The sequence below is a fragment of the Bombus huntii genome, chromosome 12, assembly GCF_024542735.1.
Source record: "Bombus huntii isolate Logan2020A chromosome 12, iyBomHunt1.1, whole genome shotgun sequence".
In the NCBI taxonomy this organism is placed as follows: Eukaryota; Metazoa; Arthropoda; class Insecta; order Hymenoptera; family Apidae; genus Bombus; species Bombus huntii.
Genome location: NC_066249.1, coordinates 12,020,164 through 12,044,418, shown reverse-complemented (window position 1 = coordinate 12,044,418; position 24,255 = coordinate 12,020,164). Strand labels below are relative to the sequence as shown.

General features: G+C 39.8%; 1 protein-coding gene across 1 annotated transcript in view; it reads left to right on the top strand.

Moving 5' to 3' along the window:
* The window catches only part of LOC126871900 (neural cell adhesion molecule 1), a 297,362-nt gene that overhangs the window by 217,725 nt on the left and 55,382 nt on the right, over positions 1 to 24,255 (top strand). The gene's annotated exons all lie outside the window — the stretch shown is intronic.

The window sequence follows — 24,255 nt, the reverse complement described above, 5'->3', positions numbered from 1 at the left end:
CATTCGCACTCACTTATTCGATACGTTCCATTCTCGTTCTGAATGGTCCTTTAAATTATAGAGAGAATTTAGACAACACTATCGTTCAACATTCGGGCTCCATACTCGATCACAAAATCTATTTTTAATGACAGTATCGCTGTGCGTATGGAATGAAAAAAAATTCGATCGAAAGAGAAATACTCGTAAGTAAATAATAGAAATTAATTCGACAAACCGCGATACTGTTTCTATAGAGAGATTTTCTTTTCATTCCATTAGAAAAATTGCAAAAAAGAGAGAAAAGGGGAAACAAGAGTGGCTAAAACACGGTCGATACGCAGCATCTGTTTATTCACGGGGACGTCATGTTGCGTGAATACCTGTAGCACGTGGAACGCGATCGAATATTCGCCAGCACATATTGTTGTCGAATGGCAAACAGAATTTCCTGTCGGTAGACAATAAAGAGATCTATCAGCTATCGTTCGAAATCGTGCTTCACGTTTGAAAATCCACGAACAATCGACACCCTACCGGATAAAGAACGTCTGTAGCGATGATACTGGCTTCGATAGAATATCGCTATTCTGCGTTTCCATAAATCCACGATGCCATTTTTCCCACTTGGCGTTCGTGAAACTCAAGATACGCGTAGTCTCGAGTTTCAGCGAGTTTTCTGCGCTTACAACCCTATCGTTCAGCTAAGTGTCAGGAAAGAAATAAACGAATGACGGTGGACGCTTTTGGCCACTAACCGAGCGTCTCCGTTAAGCGCACGCAACAACACAAAAAGAGATATATATTAAGATAAAACTATGCCAGCTGTCGTGGGACAATGGCGTGCCGCACCATGTAGTGGCATTCTCCGAGAGTTGCACGCGTTTTATCTGGCCGGCGCATCGCCGCGCTTCGAGCTTTTAACGTTCCTCGCTGTCGTAACGATCTATGCACCAGAAATTCGACAGGATCGTAGAGAATCACGTGACTTTTTGAAGCACGTGCTATTATTATGACGGTGGGAATGTAGTCCTTCGATGTTAAAATCGATCAAGAGATCAGAGTGATACACGATGAAAATTATTGACGATTTAGGAATCAGCTTAGCAAGAATTTTAGTCAATTTATACGTTGTCACATGATCCAGCAATGATAGACATTTGGAAGGATATTTGTTAGATAATTTGATAATCAAAAACAAATCATTTACGAGAAATATATCTGAGTGTGTAAAATTCGTCTGCAAAAGAATTAGCTTTCCAGGAACTTCAGTTGAAATTTCGAAACTAAGAAAAACTAGAATCGATCAGATGAATTCTCGATAATTCTAGTAGTCTAACCAAACACAGCCCTATTCCACTTGTTCAAAACTACTGCCCATAGTTACTGGAAACGATTAAAATATATCCTTCTTTCTTCTTTAAATCCTTAATATTTCATGTACACACAAAATATATGTTTGACCCAGTGATCAGATACGAGTTCACTTTGCTGGTCGGACCAAACGCTACGTCGTTCTACTTATCTAGATTCACTGCTGACAATTAGTCAAACCTGCTATCAATTTTCTTTTTTAAATATCCAATATTCTATGTACACACGAAATGTATATGTTTGACCTGATACTATTCAATACTATTAAACTAACCAAACATACTCTTATTCTACTTATCCAGATCTATCGCTGACAGTTTCGCGAAACCGACTATCTTCCCTTTTTTCTTTCGAATCAGCGTTCTATGTACAACGTGTACACGCGATATACATGTCTGATCAGACACAATCTGATTCTACTAGTCAGACCAATTACCGGCGATGCAGCGAAACCGAACAAAGATTATCTCTCGCTATTCAAATCTCCCATTTTCCTCGTGCATATTGCACGGAACAATTCCACTAAAAACGATATTATTTTACTTGTGGCCTGGTTTGGGTATATTAACGACCATCCGTTTCCATCGAGGCGCATGATGTCCACGAGGATTGAAATCGGCCGATTAATGCTCGCGATACGCCGAACAAAGGAACGATAATATTTATCTGCTACCCGGGTAGGCCGATTCGGTCAGAATTTTACGAACGAACGGCGGTAAAAAAAAGACCGCGGGACGCGTTTAAATAAAACGCGATATCGCATAACGTTTTATTGCGCGAATGAAATCGTTAAAGTCGTAAATATCATAGTAGAAACGCGTGACTTGCCTTTTTCGCTCGTGAGCACAAGCACGATTCTTTATTCTCGTGATTTCATTAATCATTGGCGATCATTAGCACGAATATTTATAGAACGAAATAATCGGACACGTATCTATTTAGAAATTAAACATTTGTATTCTCGATACTTGTTGCATATCCATACATTGAAGTTCGCATAGAGGCAACCGCTCTAAATGATCGAACGTGGTGAGTGTTTATAAACCGCGATCCTCCGAATTCGACAACGCGGTTAGGTTATGCTCCAAGTTATTATTTCTCATGGCTACGAATATCGAGGATGTGAAATGTAATCTACGATTCCACAACCGTTATAAATTGGTTTGATCCTTTATTCAACCTCTTTGACCCGACAAAATGGCGATAAATGTATTTGTTTCTTGAATGAAAAATATGCGAGGCAAACGCGATACATAAGGATATTCGCAGTGGAATTATATCTCAAACAAAATTGAAACTTTTCAGTTAGAAATAACTATAATTCGACGATAAATGTTTACGCAAATCCATATTTCTTCAGACCCTGACGAAGAAATGATTACTTGAACGAAACACATAATAATGGACAAGAGAAAGTTCGTTTTGCTGTACTTTAAAAAGAACTTTGAAGAATAATAGAAAATGAAATTATGTTTGACAAGAACCACGAATAAATATATGTCGGAGATGAAAGAACACCGGAGCCTTTGGAATTTTGGATAATCCCGCAACATTCTAATCTAGAGTCTACTATAGCTGTAATTAAACAATTGTAGTTATTCAATCCGATTGTAATTGTTCGCGAGTTGTGATAATGAGCTTGGGCTCGAGACGACAGCCAGTCGCCGAACGTAGCCGCGGTCACGGAATGAACGCTTTGTCTAACAAAAGTATGGAGTAATTCTATAGCTCTCCTTAAAAGAAATATTTGTGACGGCACGCGACAGTAAACATTCCAACGGTTTCTGTCCCGTGGCTCGCCACACGCAGACCCTATTCTTCGAGCAAGATGATTGCCAGATGTCGATGCGTCTCCGGAGTACAAGTTCAGCTAGCCTGAGGGCCCGTCATAAATCTTAGAATTTAGTTGACTAAAGTCCTTCAAACAAACAGTCTTTGTCCCAGCTACAGGAAGATAGGAGAGACCTATTTTTCAACGAACGGCGTCTCCCACTAGCAACTTTCCCTCGAGGGCGGCTAGCATCTTTTTCTAACCACCGATATGGAGATTGACCAATTAGCAGCAACGCCAAATTCCCTCACCTTCTGAACGAAGGGTATCCTCGACGAATCCGATGATCTCGTGCCCTCAGACACACCCCATCATAGTTTTCCTCTGCAGCATCATCGCGACGGAGAGTCATTCTCTCGTGAGGTCGTATTAGCGAGTTACTTAGAGTCTGTACGCTCGGCGGATATTCCACGTTTTCGCAAAGAGTCTGACTTAGATTTTTGTGAGCACGTACATCTATCATCCCGTTGACCGCGGATTCGTTATTGAACCTAAGACCAACATCACTAGTATCACGAGTGTCCAACCGCCGCGGTTGATTGTCGAGTCGGTAGCATCCATACTCGTATTAACAGACCGTACCTTCGTTATAACACGACGATGGCCGATTCCAATGAAGATTCATCAAATTCCCACAACCTTATTCCTGACCCTTCTCCGACATATATACCCTGAAATAAATGACTATTACCCACACGATAAAAAATATATAATACAAAAGTTGCCAATACTCATGGATCACACATACAACATTCTTTACAAATTTAAATTCTTCATAAATGGATCCGCGGTTTAATCGTACATTCTCCGTCGCAAAAATAGAGGATGATTGCACTATTGAATCTGAACTCTGAATCGCCAAAGTGTAAAAAAATCTAGAAAATAGATCGTGCCATGAAACCTCCGTTAAAACACGTAGAAATATATTGAGAAGGTAGTATGATTCAGACAGCTTCGAAGTATCGATCACTGGTCCGACTAGTGATCTTTGGCACGGATATGAAGTCTCGTCGACTTTAACGAGGAACTTCTCCGTTGATTTCGATTTTCTTTCTCCAACCGGGGAAGAGATGCACGTCGACACGAATATGGTTTCCGGAGATCTTCGTTTCCAAGAAACGCGTCACATCGTCTGACTACCATCAGAGCACTCGTTCTCCGATTTTTGCTTTGACTTTCATTTCCTGAGTCGCAGCCGGATACGAAGGAATCGAAGTCGGTGCAGAAACACGAATAGACCGATATACAGTCTGTATGCGATGTAATTTACGTTCCTTTGGCACGTTTCTCTGGTTACGGGTGCTCAAGCACACGATACTGTTACGAATCGTTAGTTGCGTAAGTCGCTTTGAAGCCGTGCCGATTTCGATGTTGTTACCGTTAAAGACTTAGCGAATACAGGACTGAGATTACGTAATTGGCTATCGACAAACGGAGGAACGTTAAACTCAATGGTTTGGTCGAGGATAGTTACTCATTACGACGAACAGTCAGAGTAAGATGTGTACAGAAACTTGCGCTGATTAATCGGGTTACGTAAAGTAGAGCTGTTTGAAAAGTTAAACGTTTGCAAGAACAATATTAATTTTACTTATATACAGAATTTACGGTGGCTACAAAAAGTATTTACGTATATCCTTCGTTCCCAATGAAGCGCTTCTTTATCGGGTTTATGTGTATCTCGTTTGAATAATATCCAATTTTTGTAAGATTAATTAATTAAAATATCATTTATTTTAACAGAGGCGAGACGACATTTAAAAAGAGTGAAATTCTTAAATAAACAAGCTATTATGTCCAAAAAATGGACAATCGAAACGACTCGTTACTTGTCCTCGTCAGCTATCAAACTAGTTTATTGGTTCATGGAAAAAGAGAAACACAGGTGCAGTAACCAATATATTAAGAAAAGAGCTAGGAAGTAATGGAGTTTCCTTTACAGCATAATAAACCTCATACATGACATGATATAAATCATTACAGGAAGACGTAAACCAGTCCCGGAACAAATCGACGTTATTCCCAAGCGTCTCATATTGTCTCGAGACATCCTTCCTACTTTATGTCTAAGGATACGTGTGTCCCTGCAACTAGCCTATGGTAGCACAGCCCGAGAGAATTCTTCGTACAATTGGGGAACGAAAGGGTTGTCCCTAAGAGTTTCACGGTCGTTGCAAACTCAGCTTGGTTACCTATGTCTATTGCTCGGCTCGTTTCCGGCTGAACGTCACCGCTCTATTCAACTTGACGTTTCTACACGCCGACGTGTCATTACCGAACGAACAAGAGGAAATGACAACGTCCGGAGAAACCGCGACGCGTTCCACGGACACACTGGTAATAAAAGCGCCCGGCTGAGGTGAGCATGAATAAAAAGGTATGAAAAGGAGCGGCTGTTAAAAGGAAATGGCCGAGGAAAACCACTATCAAGTGGAACGTACGGGAGAGAGGGAAAAGAAAAACAGCTGCAATGGACAAATAGGTCAAGAAAAGAATCAGAAGGAAGACTGTATGGAGGACCAATGAAAAATGAGTAGACGCTAGAAAACAGGAGGATGGGGAAGATGTCGGAGAGCAGAGAACAAATAGGGCAAAACAATTGCCAAGAAAGAAGAACGAGGGGTTGGCGGAGAGAAGGTTGAGCGAGACAGAACGAAGAGGAGGCGCGGGAGTGGGCGTGTTATAATGAAACGCCGTGAGGAGAAAAAAAAATCCAATTAACAATCCCGTTCAAGAGTTATGGAGATGCTGCCCCGCCGAGAAATGTTAGAACATTCGTTGCACGTTACCGTTTTCCCCTTACTCCCTGTGTCCCGTGGAATTTTTCCCGCGGGATAATTAGCTTCTCCCCTACCAGCCATTTCGCACGATCATCCCATCTGACCTGACCCACCTCTTCGGTGCACCCTCTTACTCACCGAGAGTGTTGCTAGTCACTAGTGTTGGTAAACCGTTTCCAAATGAACGCCAATTAACGTACATTCCTCCTTTTCTCACTGCAAAGGAAATTACAAGGCTCGTATCGGTCTCCTTCGTCTTTCTTCCGCTATTTGCCGAATGGACCCCCGCGTCACGAGCAACTCGCCGCTTCCACTGCACGTATGCCGGACACCGGATGCCGCAATACCGCTGTGTTTCCGTTCTGAGCTCCGGAATTTTTCGGAAAGACGCCCTTCGACCAGCGCAAGGGTCAACGAGGCATGGTTCGTGCAATTTCCTTCCTTCGAACGTTCCTTCGAGCGGGAACATCCAGTCATGGGAGTAACTGACGATAATTAAATTAAGAATTGAAAATTCCAATAATGGCGTTGACAGGCGGGTTTCGGGTGTATAAATATTCGTGTTTGACAAGAATATAAAAAGGTAAAAAGCAAGAGATACGGTTGTCTGGATGATATACGTAGCGAACGAGGTTTCGGTTTTTCTACAAGCAGATAGGTAGGGCTAGATTTCTCGTGGGACCACAAAATTTTTCATTGAGTCTGCGCGAACTATAAAATTTACCTTGCAGCTGGCGATACGTGTTACGTTTTACGCAAACAAGTTGAAACATTCTCGGAGTTGAAAACTGGATAATTTGATCGTGTGACACACCAAAGAATCCTTCGAACCTCGATTGCAGAATTCAACGAACAGTATAGGATATTGCTATTCTCTTAAAATGAAAAACTAAAGGCATTTCTACAAACATAGAGAATCTTTTGAACTTCAAATTAAAATCTTATGTAGAAGTTTCCACTAATAACTAGAATACTAGATATACTAAATATTATTACCACTCAAAATACTAAATATGGAACAACAGAATAACTGAAACGCAATGGCTGCCAAAGTTTCGTCCGTGAGACGAATATTCGCATAGTGGCCGGAGCGTTGGTAGTTGTAAATTAATTACGCGATGATGCTAAATTAATTTTCACAAGATTCCGATCGTTGTTTCTGACCTTTGTCACGGGTTTAAACCCAGAGAAAGAGGTCTCCTTTGTGCGCCTTTGGGAATACAAGTTGCTCGAACACACTTCTCCGAGACTCCTTCTGTGTGTGCGGCAGCTTGCTGTTCTGTGTAGTGCCGCATAGCTCGCCGTCTCTTTGTGATACGACGTTTGTTCAAGTTCAAACGGTGCTAGACGAAAGCGAACACGTCTGTGCTCGCTTGGTCTCTTGAAACTGTAGTTAGACACAGTGCAAACCAAGCGTCTACGTCGGAAGAACATACAAGAAGGCGATGGCTTTCGCGTTCGCGTCGAGTGTATACGCGCGAGAGATTTAAATCGTCGCGATTCCTTCGACTCTTTGGTTGACTTTGGTCCGATCGTTTGTACGACGAGAACAAAGATGCTGGGCACAGTGTACAAGGGAAGACAAGGGAGAAGACAGAGGAGGAGTGCAGACTTGGGTCGCATTCCGGTCCGATACACCAGGCTGTGTATCAAACGAAGAGGAAGAAGGTAGAGGAGGAAAGAACCGTCAGCGGCAAAGAAGCTTTTTATGAACGCAGCCGACAATTTTTAAACGAGAAAGAGGAAGTACATAAGGTGCTTCGGTAAGATCCGGCTTCACGGAGCATGAATTTTTATTAAACTTTAAACTTTCATAGTTTCTACTTATGCATATGGGGTAGACAAGACGCAAAGGAATGGGGAGATACTGGAAACCGTTTAAACGTACCAATGAATGACGCGGAATGAAGGAACGACACGGAATTAACGTTAGACATGCCGCTTTTCCTCGCCAAGTTTCTCTTGGAACTTTATCCCTCTGTTTGATAATATATGGTTGACAGTCGTGCGTCGTTGATAAACGTTTATACGTTCACAGGAAATTTAACGCTATACGGATCTCTGATTATCGGAGAATTGTTAAAAGTCTGCTGCTTTGATCGCAATTGACTTTTATTCAAGTAGAAACATATCTATATGACTATTGTCTTCGTTGTATCACTACAATTATAATCATTTATGTAGGTGCAGGATTCTATTTACAACATTGCGTATTACAGGTTAATGGTCCTAGTATTAAGAGCTCAGAAAACGTAGAAGAGTGTAAAATGTACTCGTTATAACACGCAGTAGGTAAAACAAATTTCTATGAAAATTCCATTTTTTACTTACGTTCTATAATCATATGAATGTGCGTAAATATTCCTAGTCTACTTACTCTACTATGACCAATCTGTAACTTTTCATCTCATTAACCTGTCGGCAAATACGAACTAACAGTTTGTGCAAATACGAACTCCACTTACTCTTGCATTTTAAAATTCTGCTTCGCGAGAATAGAAACGATTCGCGGAACCCACAGGTTCAGAGAAATATGAGCGAATCCGAACACGTGCTCTCATCATGAAGTATCAAAATTGTATTCAGCGGCGTGGCTCCATCGAGGTTGGCAAAAAGATCCCCAGGTTCTTTTACCAAAGAAAACGCTGTGCCGAGCCTTCTCTATCGAGCACGGATTATTTCCTTGCGAACAGAAGAGGGAGAGAAGGGTCGTCCAGGAAATACGAATGCGTTTCACGAATTTTTCATCGGTCACGCGAACCGAATACCGACGACCGTTCACGCTGTGATTTCTACTGGGAATTTCCACGGGCCAATGGATATCATTCTGATAGTCATTTCGTCGTCGATGTAACCACGATCGAACCACGCAGCTCGAAAACTCGCGATCTCTCCTGGTCGATCGAAGCAGAGGAAACCTGTGCAAACTCGACTATCGAGATGTAAAACCATATATCGTACTAATAATTAGGAAAAACACAGCTACGGCTACTTGTCAGTTACTTTTCGTTGTATCGAAATAGTTTTCAATAGAAATTTATTACAAAATACATTAGTATTATTATAAAATAATAGAAAAGGCTAGAGCGAACGAATCCAAAAGAAATAGTAACGAAAATTACTTTTGAGTGTATCGTCACTGGAAATATGATGTAATATTCGAAAATATTTTATTGTTCATCCGAATGTTACGTTTGAACCTCAAGATCCTATTTTTATGTTATTTCTTTTATATTCATTACGAAGGCATTTAAACAAAATATAATTTCTTTTATACAATTTGCTTCATAAACTAAAAAATTATAGACAATCTTAGGTACACGGTTTTGTACGGATTTTCCATACTCTTAGAAAAGATTAGTCCTGCAAATTGATAGACTCGCAGTGCATTCGGCGTTACACGTGAAACGGAGGGCGGCGCTTCCGTTGCAGGGTAACTCGACGCGATCTGTTTCCACCGACGAGTCCGCAATAAAGCTCGACGTCGCGAGAAAACGTAAAAGTCGAGGCTCACAGAACCGAAGAAATGTCAGCGAAGGAGGAACGAAGAAGAAGGAGAAGAAGAAAAGAAAGAAGGAAAAAATCGTTGCCACTGCACGAGCACGAACGTTCTTTAAAGACGATCGGATCTTTCTTTAATAGATTTCCGAGTTCCCGCGGTGAATTAAAGTTATTTCTTCCAAGTTCCTACGCCAGTCGAGAACAAAAAAGGCGGACGCGACGTGCCGCCTGGGAATTCTATAAAACCAAAGCTACCCGTGGAAGTTAAAACTTCGCTACAAGACGTCATTTGTCGCTTCGAATTGTCACTTCCGTTCGATAGCGACGAAAGAAACCCTCGCCAAGAGAAAAGATAAAAATAGCTGAAGATCCTTAACCGAGCTTTTTGCTCGTTATTGCAATCCCGATATCTCCTGCCTGAAATTCTTTGCTCGGCATATCGATGCTGTAACTTGGACGAAATATTTTGAATTTTCTTGTAATTCTAGAAAAATTTCATTGCTTCTAGTGCAATCAGAAAGGTTCTATTCTTGATCTTCTAAAGCCGACCTATATCGACGTACTCGCTTTTCTCGGAGAGCTGACCAAGAAGAGAAAGGAAAATAGATTACCAACAAGGAAGATCGAAGAAAAACAGACGAGAAACGAGTGGAACAAATTGTAAGAAGATTGTATCGCCAAACGAGATTATACGGAAAGAAAAAGGTACACAAATCGATCTCTATCTCTGGCAAACTGTCTTCATTATAATACGTCAATTCTACGACTGAAATCTAATAAATTGATTCGCCTGTGCGAGACAGAGAACCGCCCGTTATCCATCTCGTCTCGCAATACAGTGATACAGAAAAAAGGACGAAGAGAAAGAGTTTCGCCTTACGTCAAAGTTGCTGACTTGGCGAGCGGATGGCCAGCCTTTTGGGCGTTTCTTTGCCTTTAGAAACTCGCTAGAATTCAATATCGCTTTGGCTAGCCGGGACTTTCGACGCGAGCATAGGTACACACCGCGGTTAACGATACCGTCGACCGAGAAAGTAGAACAAGAACGGGGTCAAAGGAAGAGGAAGAGGGACAAAAGAGAGAAAGAAGTATCGTCCCTTTGAGGGAAAGTCGGTCGTTCGCTTTGAATACGATAAAAGATGAAACGTATTTAGATCGACGCTGCTTAAGTCATTAAGGATCGAGCAAGGAAATAATGCGCTAGAGCTGCGTAAACATCATTAGTAAACACAAAAAATAACGGTATATCGTAACACTGTAATTTAAGTGGAAAGGGAAATGGTAACAAGAGAAATATCGAGCAAATTCTTGAAATTCCTTTCTATAGTCGCAGTGTGAAGAGATTCGATAGGATCTAATAATCTAAATTTATCATAAAGAAAGTATAAACGGAACGTTCTATTAACGCAACATTGATCCGCAATCTGTTAAATCTACGTGAGGAAACAGTATTTAAGTTTCGCGGGATTTCCCACGATCAGAGCTAGCTCGTGGCTTTTCAATGGCGAATTATCCGCGACACAAACGAGAATGGAAAAATTCGAAAGGAAAATAGTGAGAAGAGTTGTTCAGAGACGCGCGTTTATACACAGAGAGTCACCATTTATCTTTTCGAATGGAATCTGTCCCTGTTAGGAGGAAACGAAAACACTGGCTGGCTCGGTTTTTCGGAACCCGGTGACTCGCTGCATTTACTCGTGAAATTGGACGGAATCTTCCGGAGTATTATTACCAACCGTACGATAAGTTAAAAACGATCCATCACGAACGCGACCTATATCTATCTAACGTAAGAATTTCAGACGTATAATGGTATAATGGAATTTGTTAAGCAGACACACTCAGGATATATGCAGTGGCATGCGTTAGTAATTTCGCTATGGAACAGAAAACAGTCGACGATCTATTTGAAATCATAGAGATATAAAGATAGAGTAAGCGGGCCATATATTGCCGTGTAAGTGGATGCGATATGAGAATAGAAAGCGAGCGTTGCATGGCCTCTTTCGTCCTTGTCAAATCAAATATGCATATTGACGCCGCTTGTTAATCAATCTTACATTTATATATTTACCGTATGAAACTGCATGAGTTATTAGACAAGAAGACACGGTGCCTTTATGCAGTGTACACTTTCTATTTTTATCTCTTCTCTTTCCCTTTCCATCTCACTTTTTAACTCGCTCGCGCACTCTATCTTTATATCTCTGTGTTTAAAATTGACTTCTAGAATTGGTGTGTTTACGTTACGCCGAATAAATTAGTCTGATAATTGACAATGACAAAGCCTAAACAATAACGATAACTTAAGTTATGTACGATACCAGTGAGATTATTAACCGAACAAGTGTCCTTACAATAGCACACGTACAAACACAAGAAAAACTCTGTGTATTAGCACTGAGAGTGAAAAGCAATTGAACGTTTGAAGATGCGGACGAGTTGAAAGTGTTCTATCGACGTTGCTCTGCCGTGGTCAGCCGAAAAACAAAAGCTTCTTTCCGTTCGCTCGAACAATTTGACGAGGAAGAGAAAGTTTATCCCTCGAACTTTCGAGATAAATGTTCCTAGGTATATTTAGCAGTTTTATCGTATTTTATTAAAATCGCCGACTAATAATATTATTAGTAAAACTTGACAAGTCACAAGTCGCAAATATTTGGTATCTATAAATTCTCTTGCATCGTAGCAACAAAACCAATGATAAAACAAATGAAATTTTGGGAGTAAATTTTCCAAACAACAAATTATCTGATTATCCTAATCGAAGTAAAGTTGTAAAATTATGAGAAACTTGCAACTCGCATCTTGTCAGATCGCTGATATTACTAATTGGTAAATTATCGTGCAGGAGATCTCAAATCTTGAAATAATCCACAAAGGTTTCTCTTTCTCCGTGGTTCCACTCAAACCTCATAGTTCGATCGAATGGAAAGGTCCTGCGCGTCATCGTTGTCGAGAAATATCCCCAGGCGTAGAAGAACGAACGAACCGGCCAGTGAGAAACAAAAATAGCCCGCTTTTACCAGCGACTTGAAATACCCAACGGGATTTCCTATCGAACTGTTGATTTCCAACGAAAATGTAAATTTCCTGCAATATTAACCGCACCGGACCGAACCGTAATTCGTTGAATTCCGTCAGTCGGAAGCCCCGACCAGTTCCATATTTCTATCGGGAATACTTCGAACATTGTAACATCCATCGTACGATATACGCGACGTTGTTTTCGTTACCTCGGTTCTTCGTCTCGTCGAAGCTCGAACATCGAGTTAGAAACAACAAAACATTGTGTAAATCCATTGAAACGATCCACCAGTCACTACCGAGGAGATCCGCGTTATTGGACGCTCTAAATAAACCCTAGCAATTGACCGGAAACGAAAGAGACCGGTCGAACGTGCCCGATCTTCACGATGAACTTGATTACTCGTACTCAGCTGGCGTTGTTCAATCAGCAGCCAAGATGCTACACTCTTCCCCCGTTTCCTCTTTTCGCTAGGGGAATCTTATCTTGTGGAGGTAAATTGATGATCCATCCTAAGCGAGGATGTTGCAGAGTAACAGGTACACGTACCTACTTTGGGCAAGATAGTCAAAAGTAAGCGAATTTTGCAAGCTGTCGGGGACGAAAAATTAAAAAGTTTTATAGTATCGTTCGACATGTGCTGTGAAATGAGAGACGATAATAGTCGTTTATAATTTCTTATAGTTTCTCTTCCATTGTTAAGATAAAGGAATTTTTATTCCTTACGACGATGAATTTTGTCATTATTTCCAATAACGTTAGGTAACCAAGAGGGTTTTAGCATTACTTTTATGATAGAAACGAATGATACAGAAATATACAAGAACATAATTTTGGTAAAGAAAATTATATTTTTCTGTGTATTTCTACGTCGTTCTTTTCCATTCATAAAGAAATCGAGAAAACTTCTTTGCGATTAATTATTTAATAGCTAAGAGTTCCTTGTCACGCAATAAAAATTCAATCCTAACTTAGTCATTTAAATGCTATTGTTATAAACGTCTTAGATTGCGTTCAAAGGAACATTCGAGTCTCGAGTGTACCGCGCTCGAATCGTCGGGCGGAATTAAAGGAGATTAGAATCCCCATAGGAGTCTGTTTTTCGAGAGAACAGTAACGCTTAAGATGTCCAAACGAGCTGTTCCCATTTCCCTAATCTCATTAATAAACACCAGTGAGATTCGAACAGAGAATGAACACACGAGCTCTCTTAGATCGCAATAAAAATTAGCCAGAACATTAAAGAGAAAGCGAAATAACGGCAATAAAGCGGATTAAACGATTTAAAGTGACTTCTTCTCCGCTTCTGGTCACGACAATTACTCGAACAAATACGGTTCTATCTTGTTCCCTGTAAATCTGCAGCTTTCGTTGTTAATCTGACAGCGTCCTGAAAGAGTTTCTTCAGTCACATTTAACGACCAGCTTGCCTTCGCTTTGTCGGTATCTTGATAAATGCGGCGTAGATTCTTGGAAAAAGTACCTCAAAGTCCGACGATTCTTGCTTTCGTGGCTCTTTGACGATCCTGGCGAAACGTGCATAAAAACGTTGCCTCTATCTTTCTCTTCCAAAAGCGCGACGAGTTTTTAAAGATGATTTCTTTTGGGAATACGCATGAAATCTTCTTTTGTAAAATTACTACTTAGTTACCATTTAAAATATCGTTTGTAAAATTGTTACGACTTCAAACACCGAGTTGCCTTTGTACCGTATCAGAAACGCAGGTGCTTTTAGTCAGCCTGATTTAAAGCAGCTTTTGACTGAAAGTATACTTTGTATACTGAATGCGATAGCTGAAGGTATATTCACTTTTGTGCGGGGTTTTAATTCAGATTAAAGTTCGATCGAATTTCATTGAATTAGTCGTTGGATGTTTGGCGCAATTAACGAAGCTAGAGTTATTAGATAGAAGCTGCTCCATACGTATCATAATCCGCGCGATAAAACATCCAACTCGGTTCCATTCGAAAGTTTCTTCGGTGAAATTCACCCCCAGCCGTCGAAGTTCTCGGCCTTAAAGCTGAATTGTTCTCCCGAAAGGTAATTGATTTGGATTTCCTGCTTCCCCGCAGAACTTTTAATAGTATTTTACCGAAAGAAATACACGCTCGGAGACCATCTTTTATGAGTAATGCAACTGGATCTTGCACGAATATTTTGTCGATCAACTGCTGAATCTTCGTCTGCATGAAATAAATATACGAAAGTTGGCGAAATTATCAGTTAGCAATATTTTTTTCCAGCATTCTATATTGTTAGGTCTTACCACTTCCCGTTCCTTTTGTTCGATAAACTTTTTTAACTTTTCCAATTTTCATGCTTTTTTCGTGCCTCCTTTACCCGTCCGTTCTCTTTTTAGCTTTCCCCAATTTTTACCTTGGTTATTTTATTGTTTTTCTCTCGTCGCTTTTATCTGTCAGCTTTTTCTAGCTTTTCTCCACTTCTATTCTGGTTCTGTGCTACACTTTCTGTTCACTCGACGAGCTTTTTTTAAATTTTTCTGAATTTTACTTCAATCCTTTTTAACCTATTTTGCTTGTCAGCTATTTTTTAACTTTCCCTAATTTTTATGCTTTATCCGTCTTTTTTCTTTCTTTTTTCTAACCGTCAACTTCTCTTGGTATTTCTCGATTGTTTAGAATTCTCTTCTAAACACATTTTTCGTACTTTTTACATATCCAACTTTTCTACCCATTTCTTTATAACCCTCTTTTCCGACTCTATTTTTAGTGGTCGTCAGTCCTTTTTAAAATCTTACCCATTTTTTACACACCTTTCTCCATCGCATACATACATTCTTTTTCAGTACAGTTTTTACTTACAAATCTTTTTAATTTGTTTTTCAGACTGTCTCGTCCCTCTTTGGAAATAATACCTGATTTTCTCTCTTTTTTACAGAGATTCAAGGAAATTTAATTACAAGAATTTTTGACAATTTAAGCGTAACATACAGTCGAGAAGAACATCTTGATTCCTTTCTTCTATGAAAAGCTAGCCTATTAAAGCACTCCAAGGTTTAACATCAATATCGACAAGGTCCAATTTCTAATTATTATTTATTAAGAATGCTACTAAATTTTTATTTCGCGGCGGTCGTCTTTGGGGACAAGAAATTAATTGGAATTTTAGGAAAAATCTGAAGGAGAATTTCCTAACGATCTGCGATCCAAACCATTTTGCTTATTATTTATATTTCTCCCTCGCCGTCTCGTGTTTTTACTCAAGATATTTTCAATCTCTTAAGCACCTCTACTAAATTAGTTTCATCGCGAATAACACTTGCCAGGATAAAGCGTTCTCTTGTAAATTGACTTTTTAAAAGTCAATTCATTAACTTTTATTCCTACGTCTACTTCTTTTCCCATTTCATCATATTTACTAAACACAGTTACTAAACGTAATCTTTTCCTACTGAAATAAATTTGAGATACAATTTTCAATTATTAAAGGTTCATCTTCCAAAGACAAAAGGACTGCCTTATAAATATCTTGCAAATGGCAACAATCCTAAAATATAAGTACTAAATACAAGTATCAGATGGAATTCTTATTACTACTGAAACGAATGTACAGAATTTTTAATTATTTAATTCCCACCTCCTTAACGAAATATGTCAGGAAACATTTTGCCGACAACAACTGCTGTTTCCATACGTAACGCCATGCATCCCATTACGGAAACCAAACTGAACACCTACTTTACAACCTTTCCCTCCAGTAAACAGCAGCCGAACGAAATTCAGAGAGAAAGCAGCATTTTAACCAAACATCAACGACCGTGCGTGTGTGTGCGCGCATTTTAACCATCGGTTCTGTACCGGTGGCAATTGAGTCAACTCAAAGACACGAATGAACGAACGAACGCAATCAAGTTTTTGCATGCAGCGAGGTTGTTCGCGCGACGTTATTTGCCGAACAATCGTGTCGTCGCAAAATGTGGAACGCGTACAAGATGGATGCAGTTAATTACGTCGGTTTTAGCGCGGGACAATTTGTTCCGCGGAAGCGGAATGCAATAACTGAAACGTTTCCGGCCGTCTTATCGTGGCCGGGGCTGGAATTTTGACCGTCAGGCCGTCCGAGTTCTTGCGTGCTCCGCGAAACGTTACCAGTCGCAATTATAAGACGTACTCCTTCGTCGTGCCACACTGCCACGCGTGAAATCCGCTTAAAGAATGAAGACAGAAATGACAAAAACGAAGAAAGAAAACTGGAAGGGCACGGAAAGAAGCTGTTTATTCAGCCGCGCGTTTATTCAACTCTTTGTTCCGCGCGTAGCATGCGAACAATGGCCCGTGTCAACGTTCCATCATGTAAACAGGGAAATAATGACGTTCACATGGAAGGAAAGAATGGAGGATATAGAGAAGAGAAATGAGTGGAGTCGTCGTAAGTAATAACAATACATAATTAATAACAACACATAATTAAACAGTCGTTGTCGTCGTTGTCGTCGTTTACGATATAGTTGAAGAAATTCGAAAAGGTACTCCGGTTTGCTATTGTTCGTTGTATGAAGAATCTCTTTAATCGCTGCTTAATGCTAGGATTGGCAAGTTTATGAATATCTCGTTTCAAGATTATTGGGAAAACGTTAGTGTGTTTGTGAAACTTGATACTGAATTGTATCGGAAGATGGCTGATTTATATTTCGACTGTTAATAGGAAGTGAATATATCACACAGTAATTCCTAGATATAAGGTAACTGGTGAAAATAAGCCAGAGAAACAGAATCCTCTGTAATCCACAAAAAGAACAATAAAGATACTAACCATCTACTGAATTCTTTTGCAATTAAGAGATAAGGGACGAGTTTTAGGAAACTTACTATATAAAGACAATATGTACAATGGTATTATAAATTGATTACTTTTTACAGGCTTGTTCTCGGATTATTTTATTGTAAATCCATAATTATAATTACAGCAGAATTTATAGAAATTTTTCAATAGATGCAACAAGTATATCTTTTAATGTTCTAGTGTGTTACTAGCCTAATTCTAGTGTTTATATTTAATAATCGTAAAAAGGGACGACAAATTAAAAAATCAGCAACTAAAAATCAACAAGATAAATATCAGGCCGATGCTTGAGTAAGGTAATCGCAACGTTACCAAGCAAGTGCCTGGCGCTTGATGAATGTTAACTTTACTGATCGATATCCCAAATGGGATTAAATCCACCATCAAATAAGTCTTAGCAGGTTACAGGATCCATCAGAACGCCCTGGGATTTCGTGGTAAGGCAATAATGCCATGAGCTACGCCACCGCTTCGAGCGCGTGGGTGAAAAGGCAACAATCGACGGAGCGGTAAAAGGAATTGCACCTTCAATTCTAAACATTGATCTAAGACACGTATCTGGCTCGATCGATAGAGTTAATCCCTTCGCCTTTCTGCCACGAGCCACGGTTACGAGAAAAAGCGTCGGGGATTCTCTCTGAAACCATTGTGGAACAATCACAAAAATATGACGATCGTCTCAACAAATAGATTCCAGAATCGAGGAAACTCCAGTCGAAAGTTATTTTCTTGTTCATCAACAACCGTAAATCCTTCGATATTTAATATCGTGCGATAGATTGTCACTAAAAAATACAATAGCGTAGGGTAGTTAAGATACAAGTACGAATGTGTCGTATAAATCTCGATTATATTGATAATACAAATAACGAGTTGCTTCATCGATCGTTCCGAAGGAAAAAAGAATTTCTCGCAGATCTTACTAAGAAAACCGTATTAAGAGGATCTTGTGAAACAAAAATAGTGAAAAATCGGAGGCAGTTCGATAACAGGAGCATCACGAATTAATTCGAAAGCGAACAAAAGGATTTATATCGAGAAGAGAAGCTGCAAGTATCCCATTATCGGTCAACTCCAGCTATTGATGTAATTAACGGAATAAGGATTTAACGTCGTCAGCGGAGTGAAGGACCCGGATCACGTTCGCTAAATTAGTTACCGTGTCTGTGAAGGAAACGCAGTAAGCGTAATTACGGATTATTATCAGCTTAAATTGATATCCTTGATACTCCACCTTCTCTGTTCAATATTTTCGCCGTGATAATAGGCTAATATTCTGTGACTAATCCGTTCTCAAATTCTCATGGATCAAAGAGAACGATGCGGTTAAAACTCGTCGAGGAAACGAAATGCATATTCGAGATACGAAGATCTCTGTAAACTCGGTTCCGGTGCTTATTGGCATCGATTCGTTTAGATAAACGTCGTGGAAAGATTTTCATTTGTTTCCGCTGAACATTGTTTGCGATTGCCTAATAAGATTCCGAGAATCCTGAATGCCCTACGGCCGCTTAAAGTTCCAAAGCGACGTTTCCAAGAAGAATAAAGTACCACTGATCAGGTTTCATATAATTTCTTTTCCCTTTGATATAATTTCTTAACTCTGGAATAATGCATTTGCCGCTTGTTTTCTTTCGTCCGTTTGTGAATAGCTCGGTAGAGAACCGAACTTCTCCCAAGTGGTTATATTATGTTAATAAAATAATATCGTTTGCTTCGTCTGAATCTTATTCTCATTTTCATCGTTGCTGCATTTAGTTTCCTCTTAACGTAATATCGCAAACACAGAATGGAGGAAATAAAAAGATAAAAATGTTCATCGTGCAAGGTAAGTAAAACAATACGACGCAGACATTACCTTTCCTCGTAAACGTTAAGGAAAATGGATTTACCACGCGAAAACTTCGCGGGTTCTATCAAAAGTTCCACAAAACTTTCTCGGACGACTGATGAGTTCTCGCCATAAGTTCCGAGCCTATCTGGTTCTTAAAAGCGCGACATCGTTGGACTAACAAAACAGGCTGTCCCCGAGCCTGGGAACGCGTGGTAAATTACGGTCACTGTCTCGTGAAACAACCTGAGGCCTGGTCTCGTTTAAAAGACACCGATTTTTCAGCCGATAAGGACTGAATAATTCGTGCACGGCCGTGGAGTCTTCGTTCTAGCGGAACGAGTCTATCAAAACTCGCGGAAAACTTGGCCAAGCCCTGATGAGTTTCTCTCCTCGTCTACTCGACTTATCCAAGGCCCTGTACAAGGAGAGTTACAAAGCTATCGAGACATTCCACGGAATCCAGGCCACGGTATTGGCGAACAGTGGGAGAAGGGGAGGACGAACAAAGATGCGAACGTCAGCGCGTCTATCGGCGACGACCGCAAAGAGACGCCTTGTTGTCCGCAAATTAGAGCACGCGACTCGCTTTGCAACTAACCTCAGACGTTGCTTCTTCTTTTAAAAGACCAACGGCGACAAGACGAACGTTCGCCATTTGGAGCCACGGTGAGCTTTGTCGACGAACGCGGTAAACTTTCGACGAGTACGATCAAGTACGGTGTTAACGTTGTAACGAAAAGTCTCACGAGCTTGACCAGGAAGTTTCTCCAACCGAGATTCTCGTTCTTGGATTACTTTCGTGCGATGAGAGGGCAGAGACGATTCTTTTAAGTGAGAATTCTACTCTTCGCGGCAGGCAGGGAGAAGCTTTAAAGAAATTGCTCGGATAAAAAATGTAAGTCTCTTCGGACCTCGTAGAAACGTATCGGTGACTTGTAGGTAAGCTACTTGTAACATGTGTGGTATGTAAGAAGCTTGCTAGTTTCGTATAATACGCGATCATTGATCCAGATTGTCGGATAAGCGATTAATCGATTAGACCTTTACTTTTTGTATTCGTGTAAAATGAATTACCTGTTAGTTTCGAAATTTCATGTATCAGTCAGAAATGAGAAGTACGACGGAAAAACTAAAAGTACTCCAAGAACGTCGGCATTTTCATATAAATAAGACACAACGTTTTATATTACGCAAGGGTGTTAATACTTATGTACAAGGCGTATACTGTACATACTGTGTACATAATGTGTTATTCTTACACAGACTTACAAAAGGATTAACATAATTGTATACTCGCGTGATCAAGCTCAACGTGGTACAATTTTCAAAATATCGAGTAAGGCCTCTTTGATCGAGCATCGTACAGTTGTCTGATAAGACACCGGGCCATTCCACTTAGGTTGTCCATTCGAAATATTCGGATATATCGATTATCTGATTACACAGCGAGCCACGCAAAGGGGTTGTATTAGTTATCCGATTTTATATCAGACCGTATCATTCTGGTTGGCTGTGCACCAGGGTTATTTTACTTCCATAACCGTATCCCAGAATCATATTACTTCCCTCTGACCATGTACCACGCTTATACCACTTGCTTGGCTATGTACCGGGATCATACTACTTATTTTGACCGTGCACAGAGTTATTCCACTTATCTGACCATATAGCAGGTTATTCCACTTGTCTAACCATGTACCGGGATTATACACCCTTGTCTGACCAAAGCATGACCTATTTCCCTTGCCCAACCGCATATCGATCTTCTCCTATCTCTGCACGCTATTATAAACAAGACACGTATATTCCTTTTTTCTGGATAAATTCCAAATATTTTGCAGCTCGTGGAACGAAACGTTGCGGCATCGCCGAATAAAAAGCAAAATATTAAAGATACTCGCTACGTATCGATCTTGGATGTTCGTTTACCAAAGGGTGAGAGTTACACGTTTCAAACGAAAACTTCCTATATACAACGATCCACTTTTATTCCGCGGCTTTGCAATGTAAAGAACGCTCTTGTTTATCGTAAATGCACGAAAGAATGGTCGCGCACGGCGTAATATAAACAGATCACTCTTTACAAAAATGTAAAAGAGTCTTCTTGATAAACGTTTCGATCCAAATTTGTTATTTTACTCATTCGTTCGATATTACTATATATATCATAAAGCAAAAGAAATATAAAACAATTTTGTTTGATACGCGAGGAGAAATATTAAACGTCGAAACTGATTAAAAATAATTATGCGCCGTCCGTTACAAGAACGCTCGAAATGGAAAATGTTTTCCCAATGTTGACACATGAAAGAGATTTTTTCAGAGAAGCCGTGTCATTAGATACAATACGCTTTCGCCACAAAGCCGCATTGATAGTCGACCCATGACGTGCGCTGTGAAACACATAAATGCCTTTGTAACTTCATGCAAAGATGCCACAATCCCATCGTATATCCCTTGATACAAGCCTTCCTGTATGAACTCCTATACGCTGGAAATGTTGCGAAGGGAACAATGTTACTCCAAGTCTCGAACCGTTAATACTACTCTGAATATTCTTTACGGGGATTACTAAAACATTCATGATATATTTCAACAATTTTACCTTGTTCGTAAATGGAAACTTCCTCTCAATTTACAAATGAGAACTATGCGGGGAAAATACGACAATTCAGTTTTGTTGATTTTCTGACTTTTCTATCTCTAGATGGTTAAGGAAAGGTATTTTAATATAAAATAACTGAAAAAGAGAATAAACTTTATAAAACCTTTCTGTTTAATCATAGAGTGGCATTAAAATCAGAGACTCGGCAAAAATGTACTTGTCAAGTTTTCATCCTGTGAAATTCGTATTCTGTCCCAAAATCAAACGAAAGAAGAATTTTGATATAGAGATGATCGACAGCATATTGAATTCTAAAATTGGTTTCTATGAGAAAACAAGAAATATGACCTATCGTATTTCTCATCTGTAGTCTTCAAATGTACTAATGTTGCAGTTCGACGTTTAATTAAAAATTTTGGTACAAGAGAATTAATTTGGATGAATGAATATTTGTGTCTCAACGTTACATCGCACTTGCATCGCGCCATAATAGTGATAGTTCCCGTTTTGTTGGCTTTGAAATTTCCATTCGGAGAAAGAAGCGGCTACGTTGAAAGAAGCTTGTGAAGGAAGCAGGTGGAATCTTTGTTGGCCAGCGATAAACTGTAAACAACTTTTAGTCAATCTCGGTATTCCAGGGACCCTTTCGAGGAAGAAAAAGCAATTTTGCTTAAAGTTTCGGAGCGTTTTCGTCGGCATAGAGTCGTCTCAATGCTCCGTATTCGGGATAGCCGTCTCTGTGCGCGTACGTGTGCACGTCCATGTGTATGTAAACTACTTGAAACTCCCTCCAACTAAGGGCAAACAATTTTTAAAGAAGCACCGACAAATAAGATCCTTTCATCGTCCTAATTTCGCCCATGAGGAACTTACCCGCGATTCTTTTACACGCGAAATATGTTGGATTACTTCGTGATCTTAAACGATACAACAACTTCCAGTATTTTAAAATTGTATTTCACAGCCGAGTAGGAAGTTTAAAAGCTCAGAAATTTTTAGATTTGCCTAATCGATTTTTATAATTGAAAATTTATTCTTATTATCTTATTATTCTTGTTATTCGTGGAAAAATATAATAGAGTGGTGAGTGGATAAAATACGACACGGAGAGATGAAGAAATATCGCGTCTTCTGCACGGTTAATGAACATTAATGGTTTTACAATTATATTTTATCATATGCATATTTTTATGACACGACTCTATGCCTCTAAGTCGGTTTCACAATAACTCAATCAAGCCTTCTAATTGTAAACTGAGTTTCTTACAAAATTTATACTATTAATACGCTCCAAATCGTACCAACCACTTACTTCTATAAATATAAATTATAAAGCTGATGATAAAATTAGAAAATTTTTACGAAAGGTAGATTACAGCAGTTTGACTTCTGAGAAGCTCGATCGTTATAGTATATCAACGAGGAATCGATTAGAAGGATTTACTTTCGATTGTTAGGCCCGTACCTCGATTCAATTATACAAACGCAGACCGGGTTGCAGGCGAAACGAATTTCACGCGATTCGATTTGTCTGGTCGCGCGGATGATCCGCGCGAACCGATCCAATTCATCGCCAGCTGAATTTACTTAAACGACATCGAAGGAAGGATTAATCTAATCCGGCTGATTGGTTATGAGACTTATCGCTCGACTCCGCGTTCCACGTTTCGCAACACGGCCCTCCACAATTTGCATATTTGCAACCACGATACGACGGTACACGCGCCTTGCACCGTTCCAGCTCGTGTTTCCTGTCAAGTATTAAGCCGGTTTGCTATGCTATCCTCCTCCTATCGCTCACCAAACTTCTGGTAATGTTATTATTATTGCTTTATTCCCCGGAAAATCCTTCGATATTCGACGGAAGCCAAGTTTTCTCATAAAATATCTTATTTCTAGTAAAATCAACCTGACATTAGAGCCCCGTTTCTGCCGGCCAACTTTTGGAAGATCGACCCAGAGTCGTTCGACCGTGCGAAAAACATTTTGATTAATCGGAAACGATCTGAGATCCTTCGACTTGGAATTGTGTATTTTTCTATTTTTAATCGAACTGAATTTGTAGGTGAAACGATTGTTTACCGTCCAATTAATGATCCAACTTTGTCGAGGAACGATTTTTCTTCGAAAACTTTTAAAACACTTTTGCGATACTGTCTGCACATTTCTGCTTCTTCTCGAAGTTCTCTCGCAAGTGTCGCAATTCGTTGCAACTCCGAAGACAGGTAATCTTTGTTACCATTCTCTATCCTATTAACAACGTCCTATTCTGTTAATCTTTGCTTTAACGCTATACTTACCAACGTTACACAAAATTTCTTTACCAAGTACATTAATCGTCTTTAATAATAAAAATCACTCAGACGATAAAAGTCTAGCGTAGTCCTTTCACCAAAGTAGGACGAGAACAACCTATTAACGCAAACGCGACTTAACGAGTCAGAAATTTGGTATTTCGCAAGAGTTTAGGAACTCTTACTGTAGGATCATCAAAACATCGTAGATTAGACACTCCAGAG